The sequence below is a fragment of the Haliaeetus albicilla genome, chromosome 25, assembly GCF_947461875.1.
Source record: "Haliaeetus albicilla chromosome 25, bHalAlb1.1, whole genome shotgun sequence".
In the NCBI taxonomy this organism is placed as follows: domain Eukaryota; kingdom Metazoa; phylum Chordata; class Aves; order Accipitriformes; family Accipitridae; genus Haliaeetus; species Haliaeetus albicilla.
The window spans coordinates 12,496,555-12,518,895 of NC_091507.1; positions in this window are offsets into that span (position 1 = coordinate 12,496,555).

Here is a 22,341-nt window from a genome sequence, read left to right on the forward strand (position 1 = left end):
GCTGGTCTTCACCTTCCCCGGGCAGCCTAGTCATAGGCACAACAGGTATTCGGATCTGTGCTTGCCCAGAGAAGGAACAGCTCACGGTGCGCATCCTCGGCAGAGCCTGTTCCCGAAAAGGCAAACATCCGGCTCCTTGTCCCACACGGAAGGTGGCAGCCCTGAAAGCTGTTGCTGGTCTTCACCTTCCCCGGGCAGCCTAGTCACAGGCACAACCGCACTGGGAATCTCTGCTTTCCCAAAGACGCAATCTCTCACGGTGCGCATCCTCGGCAGAGCCTGTTCCCGAAAAGGCAAACGTCCGGCTCCTTGTCCCACACGGAAGGTGGCAGCCCTGAAAGCTGTTGCTGGTCTTCACCTTCCCCGGGCAGCCTACTCACAGGCACAACAGCTTTTGGGATCTGTGCTTGCCCAGAGAAGGAACAGCTCACGGTGCGCATCCTCGGCAGAGCCTGTTCCCGAAAAGGCAAACGTCCGGCTCCTTGTCCCACACGGAAGGTGGCAGCCCTGAAAGCTGTTGCTGGTCTTCACCTTCCCCGGGCAGCCTAGTCACAGGCACAACCGCACTGGGACTCTGCTTTCCCAAAGATGCAATCTCTCACGGTGCGCATCCTCGGCAGAGCCTGTTCCCGAAAAGGCAAACGTCCGGCTCCTTGTCCCACACGGAAGGTGGCAGCCCTGAAAGCTGTTGCTGGTCTTCACCTTCCCCGGGCAGCCTACTCACAGGCACAAAGGGTTTTGGGATCTCTGCTTTCCCAAAGACGCAATCTCTCACGGTGCGCATCCTCGGCAGAGCCTGTTCCCGAAAAGGCAAACGTCCGGCTCCTTATCCCACACGGAAGGTGGCAGCCCTGAAAGCTGTTGCTGGTCTTCACCTTCCCCGGGCAGCCTACTCACAGGCACAAAGGGTTTTGGGATCTGTGCTTTCCCAAAGACGCAATCTCTCACGGTGCGCATCCTCGGCAGAGCCTGTTCCCGAAAAGGCAAACGTCCGGCTCCTTGTCCCACACGGAAGGTGGCAGCCCTGAAAGCTGTTGCTGGTCTTCACCTTCCCCGGGCAGCCTATTCATAGGCACAACAGGTATTCGGATCTGTGCTTGCCCAGAGAAGGAACAGCTCACGGTGCGCATCCTCGGCAGAGCCTGTTCCCGAAAAGGCAAACGTCCGGCTCCTTGTCCCACACGGAAGGTGGCAGCCCTGAAAGCTGTTGCTGGTCTTCACCTTCCGCGTGCAGCCTAGTCACAGGCACAACAGGTTTTGGGATCTGTGCTTGCCCAGAGAAGGAACAGCTCACGGTGCGCATCCTCGGCAGAGCCTGTTCCCGAAAAGGCAAACGTCCGGCTCCTTGTCCCACACGGAAGGTGGCAGCCCTGAAAGCTGTTGCTGGTCTTCACCTTCCCCGGGCAGCCTGTTCACAGGCACAAAGGGTTTTGGGATCTGTGCTTTCCCAAAGACGCAATCTCTCACGGTGCGCATCCTCGGCAGAGCCTGTTCCCGAAAAGGCAAACGTCCGGCTCCTTGTCCCACACGGAAGGTGGCAGCCCTGAAAGCTGTTGCTGGTCTTCACCTTCCCCGGGCAGCCTACTCACAGGCACAACCGCACTGGGAATCTCTGCTTTCCCAAAGACGCAATCTCTCACGGTGCGCATCCTCGGCAGAGCCTGTTCCCGAAAAGGCAAACGTCCGGCTCCTTGTCCCACACGGAAGGTGGCAGCCCTGAAAGCTGTTGCTGGTCTTCACCTTCCCCGGGCAGCCTATTCATAGGCACAACAGGTTTTGGGATCTGTGCTTGCGCAGAGAAGGAACAGCTCACGGTGCGCATCCTCGGCAGAGCCTGTTCCCGAAAAGGCAAACGTCCGGCTCCTTGTCCCACACGGAAGGTGGCAGCCCTGAAAGCTGTTGCTGGTCTTCACCTTCCCCGGGCAGCCTGTTCATAGGCACAACAGGTTTTGGGATCTGTGCTTGCCCAGAGAAGGAACAGCTCACGGTGCGCATCCTCGGCAGAGCCTGTTCCCGAAAAGGCAAACGTCCGGCTCCTTGTCCCACACGGAAGGTGGCAGCCCCGAAAGCTGTTGCTGGTCTTCACCTTCCCCGGGCAGCCTAGTCACAGGCACAACAGGTTTTGGGATCTGTGCTTGCCCAGAGAAGGAACAGCTCACGGTGCGCATCCTCGGCAGAGCCTGTTCCCGAAAAGGCAAACGTCCGGCTCCTTGTCCCACACGGAAGGTGGCAGCCCTGAAAGCTGTTGCTGGTCTTCACCTTCCCCGGGCAGCCTATTCATAGGCACAACAGGTATTCGGATCTGTGCTTGCCCAGAGAAGGAACAGCTCACGGTGCGCATCCTCGGCAGAGCCTGTTCCCGAAAAGGCAAACATCCGGCTCCTTGTCCCACACGGAAGGTGGCAGCCCTGAAAGCTGTTGCTGGTCTTCACCTTCCCCGGGCAGCCTGTTCACAGGCACAACAGGTATTCGGATCTGTGCTTGCCCAGAGAAGGAACAGCTCACGGTGCGCATCCTCGGCAGAGCCTGTTCCCGAAAAGGCAAACGTCCGGCTCCTTGTCCCACACGGAAGGTGGCAGCCCTGAAAGCTGTTGCTGGTCTTCACCTTCCCCGGGCAGCCTATTCATAGGCACAACAGGTATTCGGATCTGTGCTTGCCCAGAGAAGGAATATCTCACGGTGTGCATCCTCGGCAGAGCCTGTTCCCGAAAAGGCAAACGTCCGGCTCCTTGTCCCACACGGAAGGTGGCAGCCCTGAAAGCTGTTGCTGGTCTTCACCTTCCCCGGGCAGCCTACTCACAGGCACAACAGCTTTTGGGAACTGTGCTTGCCCAGAGAAGGAACAGCTCACGGTGCGCATCCTCGGCAGAGCCTGTTCCCGAAAAGGCAAACGTCCGGCTCCTTGTCCCACACGGAAGGTGGCAGCCCTGAAAGCTGTTGCTGGTCTTCACCTTCCCCGGGCAGCCTGTTCACAGGCACAAAGGGTTTTGGGATCTGTGCTTTCCCAAAGACGCAATCTCTCACGGTGCGCATCCTCGGCAGAGCCTGTTCCCGAAAAGGCAAACGTCCGGCTCCTTGTCCCACACGGAAGGTGGCAGCCCTGAAAGCTGTTGCTGGTCTTCACCTTCCCCGGGCAGCCTACTCACAGGCACAACCGCACTGGGAATCTCTGCTTTCCCAAAGACGCAATCTCTCACGGTGCGCATCCTCGGCAGAGCCTGTTCCCGAAAAGGCAAACGTCCGGCTCCTTGTCCCACACGGAAGGTGGCAGCCCTGAAAGCTGTTGCTGGTCTTCACCTTCCCCGGGCAGCCTACTCACAGGCACAACAGGTTTTGGGATCTGTGCTTGCGCAGAGAAGGAACAGCTCACGGTGCGCATCCTCGGCAGAGCCTGTTCCCGAAAAGGCAAACGTCCGGCTCCTTGTCCCACACGGAAGGTGGCAGCCCTGAAAGCTGTTGCTGGTCTTCACCTTCCCCGGGCAGCCTATTCATAGGCACAACAGGTATTCGGATCTGTGCTTGCCCAGAGAAGTAATATCTCACGGTGCGCATCCTCGGCAGAGCCTGTTCCCGAAAAGGCAAACGTCCGGCTCCTTGTCCCACACGGAAGGTGGCAGCCCTGAAAGCTGTTGCTGGTCTTCACCTTCCCCGGGCAGCCTACTCACAGACACAACAGGTTTTGGGATCTGTGCTTGCCCAGAGAAGGAACAGCTCACGGTGCGCATCCTCGGCAGAGCCTGTTCCCGAAAAGGCAAACGTCCGGCTCCTTGTCCCACACGGAAGGTGGCAGCCCTGAAAGCTGTTGCTGGTCTTCACCTTCCCCGGGCAGCCTATTCATAGGCACAACAGGTATTCGGATCTGTGCTTGCCCAGAGAAGGAACAGCTCACGGTGCGCATCCTCGGCAGAGCCTGTTCCCGAAAAGGCAAACGTCCGGCTCCTTGTCCCACACGGAAGGTGGCAGCCCTGAAAGCTGTTGCTGGTCTTCACCTTCCCCGGGCAGCCTGTTCACAGGCACAACCGCACTGGGAATCTCTGCTTTCCCAAAGACGCAATCTCTCACGGTGCGCATCCTCGGCAGAGCCTGTTCCCGAAAAGGCAAACGTCCGGCTCCTTGTCCCACACGGAAGGTGGCAGCCCTGAAAGCTGTTGCTGGTCTTCACCTTCCCCGGGCAGCCTACTCACAGACACAACAGGTTTTGGGATCTGTGCTTGCCCAGAGAAGGAACAGCTCACGGTGCGCATCCTCGGCAGAGCCTGTTCCCGAAAAGGCAAACGTCCGGCTCCTTGTCCCACACGGAAGGTGGCAGCCCTGAAAGCTGTTGCTGGTCTTCACCTTCCCCGGGCAGCCTAGTCACAGGCACAACCGCACTGGGACTCTGCTTTCCCAAAGATGCAATCTCTCACGGTGCGCATCCTCGGCAGAGCCTGTTCCCGAAAAGGCAAACGTCCGGCTCCTTGTCCCACACGGAAGGTGGCAGCCCTGAAAGCTGTTGCTGGTCTTCACCTTCCCCGGGCAGCCTACTCACAGGCACAAAGGGTTTTGGGATCTGTGCTTTCCCAAAGACGCAATCTCTCACGGTGCGCATCCTCGGCAGAGCCTGTTCCCGAAAAGGCAAACGTCCGGCTCCTTATCCCACACGGAAGGTGGCAGCCCTGAAAGCTGTTGCTGGTCTTCACCTTCCCCGGGCAGCCTACTCACAGGCACAAAGGGTTTTGGGATCTGTGCTTTCCCAAAGACGCAATCTCTCACGGTGCGCATCCTCGGCAGAGCCTGTTCCCGAAAAGGCAAACGTCCGGCTCCTTGTCCCACACGGAAGGTGGCAGCCCTGAAAGCTGTTGCTGGTCTTCACCTTCCCCGGGCAGCCTATTCATAGGCACAACAGGTATTCGGATCTGTGCTTGCCCAGAGAAGGAACAGCTCACGGTGCGCATCCTCGGCAGAGCCTGTTCCCGAAAAGGCAAACGTCCGGCTCCTTGTCCCACACGGAAGGTGGCAGCCCTGAAAGCTGTTGCTGGTCTTCACCTTCCGCGTGCAGCCTAGTCACAGGCACAACAGGTATTCGGATCTGTGCTTGCCCAGAGAAGGAACAGCTCACGGTGCGCATCCTCGGCAGAGCCTGTTCCCGAAAAGGCAAACGTCCGGCTCCTTGTCCCACACGGAAGGTGGCAGCCCTGAAAGCTGTTGCTGGTCTTCACCTTCCCCGTGCAGCGTAGTCACAGGCACAGCAGGTTTTGGGATCTGTGCTTGCCCAGAGAAGGAACAGCTCACGGTGCGCATCCTCGGCAGAGCCTGTTCCCGAAAAGGCAAACGTCCGGCTCCTTGTCCCACACGGAAGGTGGCAGCCCTGAAAGCTGTTGCTGGTCTTCACCTTCCCCGGGCAGCCTGTTCACAGGCACAAAGGGTTTTGGGATCTGTGCTTTCCCAAAGACGCAATCTCTCACGGTGCGCATCCTCGGCAGAGCCTGTTCCCGAAAAGGCAAACGTCCGGCTCCTTGTCCCACACGGAAGGTGGCAGCCCTGAAAGCTGTTGCTGGTCTTCACCTTCCCCGGGCAGCCTACTCACAGGCACAACCGCACTGGGAATCTCTGCTTTCCCAAAGACGCAATCTCTCACGGTGCGCATCCTCGGCAGAGCCTGTTCCCGAAAAGGCAAACGTCCGGCTCCTTGTCCCACACGGAAGGTGGCAGCCCTGAAAGCTGTTGCTGGTCTTCACCTTCCCCGGGCAGCCTATTCATAGGCACAACAGGTTTTGGGATCTGTGCTTGCGCAGAGAAGGAACAGCTCACGGTGCGCATCCTCGGCAGAGCCTGTTCCCGAAAAGGCAAACGTCCGGCTCCTTGTCCCACACGGAAGGTGGCAGCCCTGAAAGCTGTTGCTGGTCTTCACCTTCCCCGGGCAGCCTGTTCATAGGCACAACAGGTTTTGGGATCTGTGCTTGCCCAGAGAAGGAACAGCTCACGGTGCGCATCCTCGGCAGAGCCTGTTCCCGAAAAGGCAAACGTCCGGCTCCTTGTCCCACACGGAAGGTGGCAGCCCCGAAAGCTGTTGCTGGTCTTCACCTTCCCCGGGCAGCCTAGTCACAGGCACAACAGGTTTTGGGATCTGTGCTTGCCCAGAGAAGGAACAGCTCACGGTGCGCATCCTCGGCAGAGCCTGTTCCCGAAAAGGCAAACGTCCGGCTCCTTGTCCCACACGGAAGGTGGCAGCCCTGAAAGCTGTTGCTGGTCTTCACCTTCCCCGGGCAGCCTATTCATAGGCACAACAGGTATTCGGATCTGTGCTTGCCCAGAGAAGGAACAGCTCACGGTGCGCATCCTCGGCAGAGCCTGTTCCCGAAAAGGCAAACATCCGGCTCCTTGTCCCACACGGAAGGTGGCAGCCCTGAAAGCTGTTGCTGGTCTTCACCTTCCCCGGGCAGCCTGTTCACAGGCACAACAGGTATTCGGATCTGTGCTTGCCCAGAGAAGGAACAGCTCACGGTGCGCATCCTCGGCAGAGCCTGTTCCCGAAAAGGCAAACGTCCGGCTCCTTGTCCCACACGGAAGGTGGCAGCCCTGAAAGCTGTTGCTGGTCTTCACCTTCCCCGGGCAGCCTATTCATAGGCACAACAGGTATTCGGATCTGTGCTTGCCCAGAGAAGGAATATCTCACGGTGTGCATCCTCGGCAGAGCCTGTTCCCGAAAAGGCAAACGTCCGGCTCCTTGTCCCACACGGAAGGTGGCAGCCCTGAAAGCTGTTGCTGGTCTTCACCTTCCCCGTGCAGCCTACTCACAGGCACAACAGCTTTTGGGAACTGTGCTTGCCCAGAGAAGGAACAGCTCACGGTGCGCATCCTCGGCAGAGCCTGTTCCCGAAAAGGCAAACGTCCGGCTCCTTGTCCCACACGGAAGGTGGCAGCCCTGAAAGCTGTTGCTGGTCTTCACCTTCCCCGGGCAGCCTGTTCACAGGCACAAAGGGTTTTGGGATCTGTGCTTTCCCAAAGACGCAATCTCTCACGGTGCGCATCCTCGGCAGAGCCTGTTCCCGAAAAGGCAAACGTCCGGCTCCTTGTCCCACACGGAAGGTGGCAGCCCTGAAAGCTGTTGCTGGTCTTCACCTTCCCCGGGCAGCCTACTCACAGGCACAACCGCACTGGGAATCTCTGCTTTCCCAAAGACGCAATCTCTCACGGTGCGCATCCTCGGCAGAGCCTGTTCCCGAAAAGGCAAACGTCCGGCTCCTTGTCCCACACGGAAGGTGGCAGCCCTGAAAGCTGTTGCTGGTCTTCACCTTCCCCGGGCAGCCTACTCACAGGCACAACAGGTTTTGGGATCTGTGCTTGCGCAGAGAAGGAACAGCTCACGGTGCGCATCCTCGGCAGAGCCTGTTCCCGAAAAGGCAAACGTCCGGCTCCTTGTCCCACACGGAAGGTGGCAGCCCTGAAAGCTGTTGCTGGTCTTCACCTTCCCCGGGCAGCCTATTCATAGGCACAACAGGTATTCGGATCTGTGCTTGCCCAGAGAAGTAATATCTCACGGTGCGCATCCTCGGCAGAGCCTGTTCCCGAAAAGGCAAACGTCCGGCTCCTTGTCCCACACGGAAGGTGGCAGCCCTGAAAGCTGTTGCTGGTCTTCACCTTCCCCGGGCAGCCTACTCACAGACACAACAGGTTTTGGGATCTGTGCTTGCCCAGAGAAGGAACAGCTCACGGTGCGCATCCTCGGCAGAGCCTGTTCCCGAAAAGGCAAACGTCCGGCTCCTTGTCCCACACGGAAGGTGGCAGCCCTGAAAGCTGTTGCTGGTCTTCACCTTCCCCGGGCAGCCTATTCATAGGCACAACAGGTATTCGGATCTGTGCTTGCCCAGAGAAGGAACAGCTCACGGTGCGCATCCTCGGCAGAGCCTGTTCCCGAAAAGGCAAACGTCCGGCTCCTTGTCCCACACGGAAGGTGGCAGCCCTGAAAGCTGTTGCTGGTCTTCACCTTCCCCGGGCAGCCTGTTCACAGGCACAACCGCACTGGGAATCTCTGCTTTCCCAAAGACGCAATCTCTCACGGTGCGCATCCTCGGCAGAGCCTGTTCCCGAAAAGGCAAACGTCCGGCTCCTTGTCCCACACGGAAGGTGGCAGCCCTGAAAGCTGTTGCTGGTCTTCACCTTCCCCGGGCAGCCTACTCACAGACACAACAGGTTTTGGGATCTGTGCTTGCCCAGAGAAGGAACAGCTCACGGTGCGCATCCTCGGCAGAGCCTGTTCCCGAAAAGGCAAACGTCCGGCTCCTTGTCCCACACGGAAGGTGGCAGCCCTGAAAGCTGTTGCTGGTCTTCACCTTCCCCGGGCAGCCTATTCATAGGCACAACAGGTATTCGGATCTGTGCTTGCCCAGAGAAGGAACAGCTCACGGTGCGCATCCTCGGCAGAGCCTGTTCCCGAAAAGGCAAACGTCCGGCTCCTTGTCCCACACGGAAGGTGGCAGCCCTGAAAGCTGTTGCTGGTCTTCACCTTCCCCGGGCAGCCTGTTCACAGGCACAACCGCACTGGGAATCTCTGCTTTCCCAAAGACGCAATCTCTCACGGTGCGCATCCTCGGCAGAGCCTGTTCCCGAAAAGGCAAACGTCCGGCTCCTTGTCCCACACGGAAGGTGGCAGCCCTGAAAGCTGTTGCTGGTCTTCACCTTCCCCGGGCAGCCTACTCACAGCCACAACCGCACTGGGACTCTCTGCTTTCCCAAAGATGCAATCTCTCACGGTGCGCATCCTCGGCAGAGCCTGTTCCCGAAAAGGCAAACGTCCGGCTCCTTGTCCCACACGGAAGGTGGCAGCCCTGAAAGCTGTTGCTGGTCTTCACCTTCCCCGGGCAGCCTAGTCACAGGCACAACCGCACTGGGAATCTCTGCTTTCCCAAAGACGCAATCTCTCACGGTGCGCATCCTCGGCAGAGCCTGTTCCCGAAAAGGCAAACGTCCGGCTCCTTGTCCCACACGGAAGGTGGCAGCCCTGAAAGCTGTTGCTGGTCTTCACCTTCCCCGGGCAGCCTACTCACAGGCACAACAGCTTTTGGGATCTGTGCTTGCCCAGAGAAGGAACAGCTCACGGTGCGCATCCTCGGCAGAGCCTGTTCCCGAAAAGGCAAACGTCCGGCTCCTTGTCCCACACGGAAGGTGGCAGCCCTGAAAGCTGTTGCTGGTCTTCACCTTCCCCGGGCAGCCTAGTCACAGGCACAACCGCACTGGGACTCTGCTTTCCCAAAGATGCAATCTCTCACGGTGCGCATCCTCGGCAGAGCCTGTTCCCGAAAAGGCAAACGTCCGGCTCCTTGTCCCACACGGAAGGTGGCAGCCCTGAAAGCTGTTGCTGGTCTTCACCTTCCCCGGGCAGCCTAGTCACAGGCACAAAGGGTTTTGGGATCTGTGCTTTCCCAAAGACGCAATCTCTCACGGTGCGCATCCTCGGCAGAGCCTGTTCCCGAAAAGGCAAACGTCCGGCTCCTTATCCCACACGGAAGGTGGCAGCCCTGAAAGCTGTTGCTGGTCTTCACCTTCCCCGGGCAGCCTACTCACAGGCACAAAGGGTTTTGGGATCTGTGCTTTCCCAAAGACGCAATCTCTCACGGTGCGCATCCTCGGCAGAGCCTGTTCCCGAAAAGGCAAACGTCCGGCTCCTTGTCCCACACGGAAGGTGGCAGCCCTGAAAGCTGTTGCTGGTCTTCACCTTCCCCGGGCAGCCTATTCATAGGCACAACAGGTATTCGGATCTGTGCTTGCCCAGAGAAGGAACAGCTCACGGTGCGCATCCTCGGCAGAGCCTGTTCCCGAAAAGGCAAACGTCCGGCTCCTTGTCCCACACGGAAGGTGGCAGCCCTGAAAGCTGTTGCTGGTCTTCACCTTCCGCGTGCAGCCTAGTCACAGGCACAACAGGTATTCGGATCTGTGCTTGCCCAGAGAAGGAACAGCTCACGGTGCGCATCCTCGGCAGAGCCTGTTCCCGAAAAGGCAAACGTCCGGCTCCTTGTCCCACACGGAAGGTGGCAGCCCTGAAAGCTGTTGCTGGTCTTCACCTTCCCCGGGCAGCCTATTCATAGGCACAACAGGTATTCGGATCTGTGCTTGCCCAGAGAAGGAATATCTCACGGTGCGCATCCTCGGCAGAGCCTGTTCCCGAAAAGGCAAACGTCCGGCTCCTTGTCCCACACGGAAGGTGGCAGCCCTGAAAGCTGTTGCTGGTCTTCACCTTCCCCGGGCAGCCTAGTCACAGGCACAACAGGTTTTGGGATCTGTGCTTGCCCAGAGAAGGAACAGCTCACGGTGCGCATCCTCGGCAGAGCCTGTTCCCGAAAAGGCAAACGTCCGGCTCCTTGTCCCACACGGAAGGTGGCAGCCCTGAAAGCTGTTGCTGGTCTTCACCTTCCCCGGGCAGCCTGTTCACAGGCACAAAGGGTTTTGGGATCTGTGCTTTCCCAAAGACGCAATCTCTCACGGTGCGCATCCTCGGCAGAGCCTGTTCCCGAAAAGGCAAACGTCCGGCTCCTTGTCCCACACGGAAGGTGGCAGCCCTGAAAGCTCTTGCTGGTCTTCACCTTCCCCGGGCAGCCTAGTCACAGGCACAACCGCACTGGGAATCTCTGCTTTCCCAAAGACGCAATCTCTCACGGTGCGCATCCTCGGCAGAGCCTGTTCCCGAAAAGGCAAATGTCCGGCTCCTTGTCCCACACGGAAGGTGGCAGCCCTGAAAGCTGTTGCTGGTCTTCACCTTCCCCGGGCAGCCTATTCATAGGCACAACAGGTTTTGGGATCTGTGCTTGCGCAGAGAAGGAACAGCTCACGGTGCGCATCCTCGGCAGAGCCTGTTCCCGAAAAGGCAAACGTCCGGCTCCTTGTCCCACACGGAAGGTGGCAGCCCTGAAAGCTGTTGCTGGTCTTCACCTTCCCCGGGCAGCCTATTCATAGGCACAACAGGTATTCGGATCTGTGCTTGCCCAGAGAAGGAACAGCTCACGGTGCGCATCCTCGGCAGAGCCTGTTCCCGAAAAGGCAAACGTCCGGCTCCTTGTCCCACACGGAAGGTGGCAGCCCTGAAAGCTGTTGCTGGTCTTCACCTTCCCCGGGCAGCCTGTTCACAGGCACAACCGCACTGGGAATCTCTGCTTTCCCAAAGACGCAATCTCTCACGGTGCGCATCCTCGGCAGAGCCTGTTCCCGAAAAGGCAAACGTCCGGCTCCTTGTCCCACACGGAAGGTGGCAGCCCTGAAAGCTGTTGCTGGTCTTCACCTTCCCCGGGCAGCCTATTCATAGGCACAACAGGTATTCGGATCTGTGCTTGCCCAGAGAAGGAACAGCTCACGGTGCGCATCCTCGGCAGAGCCTGTTCCCGAAAAGGCAAACATCCGGCTCCTTGTCCCACACGGAAGGTGGCAGCCCTGAAAGCTGTTGCTGGTCTTCACCTTCCCCGGGCAGCCTGTTCACAGGCACAACAGGTATTCGGATCTGTGCTTGCCCAGAGAAGGAACAGCTCACGGTGCGCATCCTCGGCAGAGCCTGTTCCCGAAAAGGCAAACGTCCGGCTCCTTGTCCCACACGGAAGGTGGCAGCCCTGAAAGCTGTTGCTGGTCTTCACCTTCCCCGGGCAGCCTGTTCATAGGCACAACAGGTATTCGGATCTGTGCTTGCCCAGAGAAGGAATATCTCACGGTGTGCATCCTCGGCAGAGCCTGTTCCCGAAAAGGCAAACGTCCGGCTCCTTGTCCCACACGGAAGGTGGCAGCCCTGAAAGCTGTTGCTGGTCTTCACCTTCCCCGTGCAGCCTACTCACAGGCACAACAGCTTTTGGGAACTGTGCTTGCCCAGAGAAGGAACAGCTCACGGTGCGCATCCTCGGCAGAGCCTGTTCCCGAAAAGGCAAACGTCCGGCTCCTTGTCCCACACGGAAGGTGGCAGCCCTGAAAGCTGTTGCTGGTCTTCACCTTCCCCGGGCAGCCTATTCATAGGCACAACAGGTATTCGGATCTGTGCTTGCCCAGAGAAGGAACAGCTCACGGTGCGCATCCTCGGCAGAGCCTGTTCCCGAAAAGGCAAACGTCCGGCTCCTTGTCCCACACGGAAGGTGGCAGCCCTGAAAGCTGTTGCTGGTCTTCACCTTCCCCGGGCAGCCTGTTCACAGGCACAACCGCACTGGGAATCTCTGCTTTCCCAAAGACGCAATCTCTCACGGTGCGCATCCTCGGCAGAGCCTGTTCCCGAAAAGGCAAACGTCCGGCTCCTTGTCCCACACGGAAGGTGGCAGCCCTGAAAGCTGTTGCTGGTCTTCACCTTCCCCGGGCAGCCTACTCACAGGCACAACAGGTATTCGGATCTGTGCTTGCGCAGAGAAGGAACAGCTCACAGTGCGCATCCTCGGCAGAGCCTGTTCCCGAAAAGGCAAACGTCCGGCTCCTTGTCCCACACGGAAGGTGGCAGCCCTGAAAGCTGTTGCTGGTCTTCACCTTCCCCGGGCAGCCTATTCATAGGCACAACAGGTATTCGGATCTGTGCTTGCCCAGAGAAGGAATATCTCACGGTGCGCATCCTCGGCAGAGCCTGTTCCCGAAAAGGCAAACGTCCGGCTCCTTGTCCCACACGGAAGGTGGCAGCCCTGAAAGCTGTTGCTGGTCTTCACCTTCCCCGGGCAGCCTACTCACAGGCACAACAGGTTTTGGGATCTGTGCTTGCCCAGAGAAGGAACAGCTCACGGTGCGCATCCTCGGCAGAGCCTGTTCCCGAAAAGGCAAACGTCCGGCTCCTTGTCCCACACGGAAGGTGGCAGCCCTGAAAGCTGTTGCTGGTCTTCACCTTCCCCGGGCAGCCTATTCATAGGCACAACAGGTATTCGGATCTGTGCTTGCCCAGAGAAGGAACAGCTCACGGTGCGCATCCTCGGCAGAGCCTGTTCCCGAAAAGGCAAACGTCCGGCTCCTTGTCCCACACGGAAGGTGGCAGCCCTGAAAGCTGTTGCTGGTCTTCACCTTCCCCGGGCAGCCTACTCACAGGCACAACCGCACTGGGAATCTCTGTTTTCCCAAAGACGCAATCTCTCACGGTGCGCATCCTCGGCAGAGCCTGTTCCCGAAAAGGCAAACGTCCGGCTCCTTGTCCCACACGGAAGGTGGCAGCCCTGAAAGCTGTTGCTGGTCTTCACCTTCCCCGGGCAGCCTATTCATAGGCACAACAGGTATTCGGATCTGTGCTTGCCCAGAGAAGGAACAGCTCACGGTGCGCATCCTCGGCAGAGCCTGTTCCCGAAAAGGCAAACGTCCGGCTCCTTGTCCCACACGGAAGGTGGCAGCCCTGAAAGCTGTTGCTGGTCTTCACCTTCCCCGGGCAGCCTAGTCACAGGCACAACAGGTATTCGGATCTGTGCTTGCCCAGAGAAGGAACAGCTCACGGTGCGCATCCTCGGCAGAGCCTGTTCCCGAAAAGGCAAACGTCCGGCTCCTTGTCCCACACGGAAGGTGGCAGCCCTGAAAGCTCTTGCTGGTCTTCACCTTCCCCGGGCAGCCTGTTCACAGGCACAACCGCACTGGGAATCTCTGCTTTCCCAAAGACGCAATCTCTCACGGTGCGCATCCTCGGCAGAGCCTGTTCCCGAAAAGGCAAACGTCCGGCTCCTTGTCCCACACGGAAGGTGGCAGCCCTGAAAGCTGTTGCTGGTCTTCACCTTCCCCGGGCAGCCTATTCATAGGCACAACAGGTATTCGGATCTGTGCTTGCCCAGAGAAGGAACAGCTCACGGTGCGCATCCTCGGCAGAGCCTGTTCCCGAAAAGGCAAACATCCGGCTCCTTGTCCCACACGGAAGGTGGCAGCCCTGAAAGCTGTTGCTGGTCTTCACCTTCCCCGGGCAGCCTAGTCACAGGCACAACCGCACTGGGAATCTCTGCTTTCCCAAAGACGCAATCTCTCACGGTGCGCATCCTCGGCAGAGCCTGTTCCCGAAAAGGCAAACGTCCGGCTCCTTGTCCCACACGGAAGGTGGCAGCCCTGAAAGCTGTTGCTGGTCTTCACCTTCCCCGTGCAGCCTACTCACAGGCACAACAGCTTTTGGGATCTGTGCTTGCCCAGAGAAGGAACAGCTCACGGTGCGCATCCTCGGCAGAGCCTGTTCCCGAAAAGGCAAACGTCCGGCTCCTTGTCCCACACGGAAGGTGGCAGCCCTGAAAGCTGTTGCTGGTCTTCACCTTCCCCGGGCAGCCTAGTCACAGGCACAACCGCACTGGGACTCTGCTTTCCCAAAGATGCAATCTCTCACGGTGCGCATCCTCGGCAGAGCCTGTTCCCGAAAAGGCAAACGTCCGGCTCCTTGTCCCACACGGAAGGTGGCAGCCCTGAAAGCTGTTGCTGGTCTTCACCTTCCCCGGGCAGCCTAGTCACAGGCACAAAGGGTTTTGGGATCTGTGCTTTCCCAAAGACGCAATCTCTCACGGTGCGCATCCTCGGCAGAGCCTGTTCCCGAAAAGGCAAACGTCCGGCTCCTTGTCCCACACGGAAGGTGGCAGCCCTGAAAGCTGTTGCTGGTCTTCACCTTCCCCGGGCAGCCTACTCACAGGCACAACCGCACTGGGACTCTCTGCTTTCCCAAAGACGCAATCTCTCACGGTGCGCATCCTCGGCAGAGCCTGTTCCCGAAAAGGCAAACGTCCGGCTCCTTGTCCCACACGGAAGGTGGCAGCCCTGAAAGCTGTTGCTGGTCTTCACCTTCCCCGGGCAGCCTACTCACAGGCACAACAGGTATTCGGATCTGTGCTTGCCCAGAGAAGGAACAGCTCACGGTGCGCATCCTCGGCAGAGCCTGTTCCCGAAAAGGCAAACGTCCGGCTCCTTGTCCCACACGGAAGGTGGCAGCCCTGAAAGCTGTTGCTGGTCTTCACCTTCCCCGGGCAGCCTAGTCACAGGCACAACAGGTATCCGGATCTATGCTTGCCCAGAGAAGGAACAGCTCACGGTGCGCATCCTCGGCAGAGCCTGTTCCCGAAAAGGCAAACGTCCGGCTCCTTGTCCCACACGGAAGGTGGCAGCCCTGAAAGCTCTTGCTGGTCTTCACCTTCCCCGGGCAGCCTACTCACAGCCACAACCGCACTGGGAATCTCTGCTTTCCCAAAGACGCAATCTCTCACGGTGCGCATCCTCGGCAGAGCCTGTTCCCGAAAAGGCAAACGTCCGGCTCCTTGTCCCACACGGAAGGTGGCAGCCCTGAAAGCTCTTGCTGGTCTTCACCTTCCCCGGGCAGCCTACTCACAGGCACAACCGCACTGGGAATCTCTGCTTTCCCAAAGATGCAATCTCTCACAGTGCGCATCCTCGGCAGAGCCTGTTCCCGAAAAGGCAAACGTCCGGCTCCTTGTCCCACACGGAAGGTGGCAGCCCTGAAAGCTGTTGCTGGTCTTCACCTTCCCCGGGCAGCCTACTCACAGGCACAACCGCACTGGGAATCTCTGCTTTCCCAAAGACGCAATCTCTCACGGTGCGCATCCTCGGCAGAGCCTGTTCCCGAAAAGGCAAACGTCCGGCTCCTTGTCCCACACGGAAGGTGGCAGCCCTGAAAGCTGTTGCTGGTCTTCACCTTCCCCGGGCAGCCTACTCACAGGCACAAAGGGTTTTGGGATCTTTGCTTTCCCAAAGACGCATTCTCTCACGGTGCGCATCCTCGGCAGAGCCTGTTCCCGAAAAGGCAAACGTCCGGCTCCTTGTCCCACACGGAAGGTGGCAGCCCTGAAAGCTGTTGCTGGTCTTCACCTTCCACGGGCAGCCTAGTCACAGGCACAAAGGGTTTTGGGATCTGTGCTTTCCCAAAGACGCAATCTCTCACGGTGCGCATCCTCGGCAGAGCCTGTTCCCGAAAAGGCAAACGTCCGGCTCCTTGTCCCACACGGAAGGTGGCAGCCCTGAAAGCTGTTGCTGGTCTTCACCTTCCCCGGGCAGCCTAGTCATAGGCACAACAGGTATTCGGATCTGTGCTTGCCCAGAGAAGGAACAGCTCACGGTGCGCATCCTCGGCAGAGCCTGTTCCCGAAAAGGCAAACGTCCGGCTCCTTGTCCCACACGGAAGGTGGCAGCCCTGAAAGCTGTTGCTGGTCTTCACCTTCCCCGGGCAGCCTACTCACAGGCACAACCGCACTGGGAATCTCTGCTTTCCCAAAGATGCAATCTCTCACGGTGCGCATCCTCGGCAGAGCCTGTTCCCGAAAAGGCAAACGTCCGGCTCCTTGTCCCACACGGAAGGTGGCAGCCCTGAAAGCTGTTCCTGGTCTTCACCTTCCCCGGGCAGCCTACTCACAGGCACAACCGCACTGGGAATCTCTGCTTTCCCAAAGACGCAATCTCTCACGGTGCGCATCCTCGGCAGAGCCTGTTCCCGAAAAGGCAAACGTCCGGCTCCTTGTCCCACACGGAAGGTGGCAGCCCTGAAAGCTGTTGCTGGTCTTCACCTTCCCCGGGCAGCCTACTCACAGGCACAAAGGGTTTTGGGATCTTTGCTTTCCCAAAGACGCATTCTCTCACGGTGCGCATCCTCGGCAGAGCCTGTTCCCGAAAAGGCAAACGTCCGGCTCCTTGTCCCACACGGAAGGTGGCAGCCCTGAAAGCTGTTGCTGGTCTTCACCTTCCCCGGGCAGCCTACTCACAGGCACAAAGGGTTTTGGGATCTGTGCTTTCCCAAAGACGCAATCTCTCACGGTGCGCATCCTCGGCAGAGCCTGTTCCCGAAAAGGCAAACGTCCGGCTCCTTGTCCCACACGGAAGGTGGCAGCCCTGAAAGCTGTTGCTGGTCTTCACCTTCCCCGGGCAGCCTAGTCATAGGCACAACAGGTATTCGGATCTGTGCTTGCCCAGAGAAGGAACAGCTCACGGTGCGCATCCTCGGCAGAGCCTGTTCCCGAAAAGGCAAACGTCCAGCTCCTTGTCCCACACGGAAGGTGGCAGCCCTGAAAGCTGTTGCTGGTCTTCACCTTCCCCGGGCAGCCTACTCACAGGCACAACCGCACTGGGAATCTCTGCTTTCCCAAAGACGCAATCTCTCACGGTGCGCATCCTCAGCAGAGCCTGTTCCCGAAAAGGCAAACGTCCGGCTCCTTGTCCCACACGGAAGGTGGCAGCCCTGAAAGCTGTTGCTGGTCTTCACCTTCCCCGGGCAGCCTACTCACAGGCACAACCGCACTGGGAATCTCTGCTTTCCCAAAGACGCAATCTCTCACGGTGCGCATCCTCGGCAGAGCCTGTTCCCGAAAAGGCAAACGTCCGGCTCCTTGTCCCACACGGAAGGTGGCAGCCCTGAAAGCTGTTGCTGGTCTTCACCTTCCCCGGGCAGCCTACTCACAGGCACAACCGCACTGGGAATCTCTGCTTTCCCAAAGACGCAATCTCTCACGGTGCGCATCCTCGGCAGAGCCTGTTCCCGAAAAGGCAAACGTCCGGCTCCTTGTCCCACACGGAAGGTGGCAGCCCTGAAAGCTGTTGCTGGTCTTCACCTTCCCCGGGCAGCCTATTCATAGGCACAACAGGTATTCGGATCTGTGCTTGCCCAGAGAAGGAACAGCTCACGGTGCGCATCCTCGGCAGAGCCTGTTCCCGAAAAGGCAAACGTCCGGCTCCTTGTCCCACACGGAAGGTGGCAGCCCTGAAAGCTGTTGCTGGTCTTCACCTTCCCCGGGCAGCCTAGTCATAGGCACAACAGGTATTCGGATCTGTGCTTGCCCAGAGAAGGAACAGCTCACGGTGCGCATCCTCGGCAGAGCCTGTTCCCGAAAAGGCAAACGTCCGGCTCCTTGTCCCACACGGAAGGTGGCAGCCCTGAAAGCTCTTGCTGGTCTTCACCTTCCCCGGGCAGCCTACTCACAGGCAAAAAGGGTTTTGGGATCTTTGCTTTCCCAAAGACGCATTCTCTCACGGTGCGCATCCTCGGCAGAGCCTGTTCCCGAAAAGGCAAACGTCCGGCTCCTTGTCCCACACGGAAGGTGGCAGCCCTGAAAGCTGTTGCTGGTCTTCACCTTCCCCGGGCAGCCTATTCATAGGCACAACAGGTATTCGGATCTGTGCTTGCCCAGAGAAGGAACAGCTCACGGTGCGCATCCTCGGCAGAGCCTGTTCCCGAAAAGGCAAACATCCGGCTCCTTGTCCCACACGGAAGGTGGCAGCCCTGAAAGCTGTTGCTGGTCTTCACCTTCCCCGGGCAGCCTAGTCACAGGCACAACCGCACTGGGAATCTCTGCTTTCCCAAAGACGCAATCTCTCACGGTGCGCATCCTCGGCAGAGCCTCTTCCCGAAAAGGCAAACGTCCGGCTCCTTGTCCCACACGGAAGGTGGCAGCCCTGAAAGCTGTTGCTGGTCTTCACCTTCCCCGTGCAGCCTACTCACAGGCACAACAGCTTTTGGGATCTGTGCTTGCCCAGAGAAGGAACAGCTCACGGTGCGCATCCTCGGCAGAGCCTGTTCCCGAAAAGGCAAACGTCCGGCTCCTTGTCCCACACGGAAGGTGGCAGCCCTGAAAGCTGTTGCTGGTCTTCACCTTCCCCGGGCAGCCTAGTCACAGGCACAACCGCACTGGGACTCTGCTTTCCCAAAGATGCAATCTCTCACGGTGCGCATCCTCGGCAGAGCCTGTTCCCGAAAAGGCAAACGTCCGGCTCCTTGTCCCACACGGAAGGTGGCAGCCCTGAAAGCTCTTGCTGGTCTTCACCTTCCCCGGGCAGCCTAGTCACAGGCACAAAGGGTTTTGGGATCTGTGCTTTCCCAAAGACGCAATCTCTCACGGTGCGCATCCTCGGCAGAGCCTGTTCCCGAAAAGGCAAACGTCCGGCTCCTTGTCCCACACGGAAGGTGGCAGCCCTGAAAGCTGTTGCTGGTCTTCACCTTCCCCGGGCAGCCTACTCACAGGCACAACCGCACTGGGACTCTCTGCTTTCCCAAAGACGCAATCTCTCACGGTGCGCATCCTCGGCAGAGCCTGTTCCCGAAAAGGCAAACGTCCGGCTCCTTGTCCCACACGGAAGGTGGCAGCCCTGAAAGCTGTTGCTGGTCTTCACCTTCCCCGGGCAGCCTACTCACAGGCACAACAGGTATTCGGATCTGTGCTTGCCCAGAGAAGGAACAGCTCACGGTGCGCATCCTCGGCAGAGCCTGTTCCCGAAAAGGCAAACGTCCGGCTCCTTGTCCCACACGGAAGGTGGCAGCCCTGAAAGCTGTTGCTGGTCTTCACCTTCCCCGGGCAGCCTAGTCACAGGCACAACAGGTATTCGGATCTGTGCTTGCCCAGAGAAGGAACAGCTCACGGTGCGCATCCTCGGCAGAGCCTGTTCCCGAAAAGGCAAACGTCCGGCTCCTTGTCCCACACGGAAGGTGGCAGCCCTGAAAGCTCTTGCTGGTCTTCACCTTCCCCGGGCAGCCTACTCACAGCCACAACCGCACTGGGAATCTCTGCTTTCCCAAAGACGCAATCTCTCACGGTGCGCATCCTCGGCAGAGCCTGTTCCCGAAAAGGCAAACGTCCGGCTCCTTGTCCCACACGGAAGGTGGCAGCCCTGAAAGCTCTTGCTGGTCTTCACCTTCCCCGGGCAGCCTACTCACAGGCACAACCGCACTGGGAATCTCTGCTTTCCCAAAGATGCAATCTCTCACGGTGCGCATCCTCGGCAGAGCCTGTTCCCGAAAAGGCAAACGTCCGGCTCCTTGTCCCACACGGAAGGTGGCAGCCCTGAAAGCTGTTCCTGGTCTTCACCTTCCCCGGGCAGCCTACTCACAGGCACAACCGCACTGGGAATCTCTGCTTTCCCAAAGACGCAATCTCTCACGGTGCGCATCCTCGGCAGAGCCTGTTCCCGAAAAGGCAAACGTCCGGCTCCTTGTCCCACACGGAAGGTGGCAGCCCTGAAAGCTGTTGCTGGTCTTCACCTTCCCCGGGCAGCCTACTCACAGGCACAAAGGGTTTTGGGATCTTTGCTTTCCCAAAGACGCATTCTCTCACGGTGCGCATCCTCGGCAGAGCCTGTTCCCGAAAAGGCAAACGTCCGGCTCCTTGTCCCACACGGAAGGTGGCAGCCCTGAAAGCTGTTGCTGGTCTTCACCTTCCCCGGGCAGCCTACTCACAGGCACAAAGGGTTTTGGGATCTGTGCTTTCCCAAAGACGCAATCTCTCACGGTGCGCATCCTCGGCAGAGCCTGTTCCCGAAAAGGCAAACGTCCGGCTCCTTGTCCCACACGGAAGGTGGCAGCCCTGAAAGCTGTTGCTGGTCTTCACCTTCCCCGGGCAGCCTAGTCATAGGCACAACAGGTATTCGGATCTGTGCTTGCCCAGAGAAGGAACAGCTCACGGTGCGCATCCTCGGCAGAGCCTGTTCCCGAAAAGGCAAACGTCCGGCTCCTTGTCCCACACGGAAGGTGGCAGCCCTGAAAGCTGTTGCTGGTCTTCACCTTCCCCGGGCAGCCTACTCACAGGCACAACCGCACTGGGAATCTCTGCTTTCCCAAAGACGCAATCTCTCACGGTGCGCATCCTCAGCAGAGCCTGTTCCCGAAAAGGCAAACGTCCGGCTCCTTGTCCCACACGGAAGGTGGCAGCCCTGAAAGCTGTTGCTGGTCTTCACCTTCCCCGGGCAGCCTATTCATAGGCACAACAGGTATTCGGATCTGTGCTTGCCCAGAGAAGGAACAGCTCACGGTGCGCATCCTCGGCAGAGCCTGTTCCCGAAAAGGCAAACGTCCGGCTCCTTGTCCCACACGGAAGGTGGCAGCCCTGAAAGCTGTTGCTGGTCTTCACCTTCCCCGGGCAGCCTAGTCACAGGCACAACAGGTATTCGGATCTGTGCTTGCCCAGAGAAGGAACAGCTCACGGTGCGCATCCTCGGCAGAGCCTGTTCCCGAAAAGGCAAACGTCCGGCTCCTTGTCCCACACGGAAGGTGGCAGCCCTGAAAGCTGTTGCTGGTCTTCACCTTCCCCGGGCAGCCTATTCATAGGCACAACAGGTATTCGGATCTGTGCTTGCCCAGAGAAGGAATATCTCACGGTGCGCATCCTCGGCAGAGCCTGTTCCCGAAAAGGCAAACGTCCGGCTCCTTGTCCCACACGGAAGGTGGCAGCCCTGAAAGCTGTTGCTGGTCTTCACCTTCCCCGTGCAGCCTACTCACAGGCACAACAGCTTTTGGGATCTGTGCTTGCCCAGAGAAGGAACAGCTCACGGTGCGCATCCTCGGCAGAGCCTGTTCCCGAAAAGGCAAACGTCCGGCTCCTTGTCCCACACGGAAGGTGGCAGCCCTGAAAGCTGTTGCTGGTCTTCACCTTCCCCGGGCAGCCTGTTCACAGGCACAAAGGGTTTTGGGATCTGTGCTTTCCCAAAGACGCAATCTCTCACGGTGCGCATCCTCGGCAGAGCCTGTTCCCGAAAAGGCAAACGTCCGGCTCCTTGTCCCACACGGAAGGTGGCAGCCCTGAAAGCTGTTGCTGGTCTTCACCTTCCACGGGCAGCCTAGTCACAGGCACAACAGGTTTTGGGATCTGTGCTTGCGCAGAGAAGGAACAGCTCACGGTGCGCATCCTCGGCAGAGCCTGTTCCCGAAAAGGCAAACGTCCGGCTCCTTGTCCCACACGGAAGGTGGCAGCCCTGAAAGCTGTTGCTGGTCTTCACCTTCCCCGGGCAGCCTGTTCATAGGCACAACAGGTTTTGGGATCTGTGCTTGCCCAGAGAAGGAACAGCTCACGGTGCGCATCCTCGGCAGAGCCTGTTCCCGAAAAGGCAAACGTCCGGCTCCTTGTCCCACACGGAAGGTGGCAGCCCTGAAAGCTGTTGCTGGTCTTCACCTTCCCCGGGCAGCCTACTCACAGGCACAACCGCACTGGGAATCTCTGTTTTCCCAAAGACGCAATCTCTCACGGTGCGCATCCTCGGCAGAGCCTGTTCCCGAAAAGGCAAACGTCCGGCTCCTTGTCCCACACGGAAGGTGGCAGCCCTGAAAGCTCTTGCTGGTCTTCACCTTCCCCGGGCAGCCTATTCATAGGCACAACAGGTATTCGGATCTGTGCTTGCCCAGAGAAGGAACAGCTCACGGTGCGCATCCTCGGCAGAGCCTGTTCCCGAAAAGGCAAACGTCCGGCTCCTTGTCCCACACGGAAGGTGGCAGCCCTGAAAGCTGTTGCTGGTCTTCACCTTCCCCGGGCAGCCTAGTCATAGGCACAACAGGTATTCGGATCTGTGCTTGCCCAGAGAAGGAACAGCTCACGGTGCGCATCCTCGGCAGAGCCTGTTCCCGAAAAGGCAAACGTCCGGCTCCTTGTCCCACACGGAAGGTGGCAGCCCTGAAAGCTCTTGCTGGTCTTCACCTTCCCCGGGCAGCCTACTCAC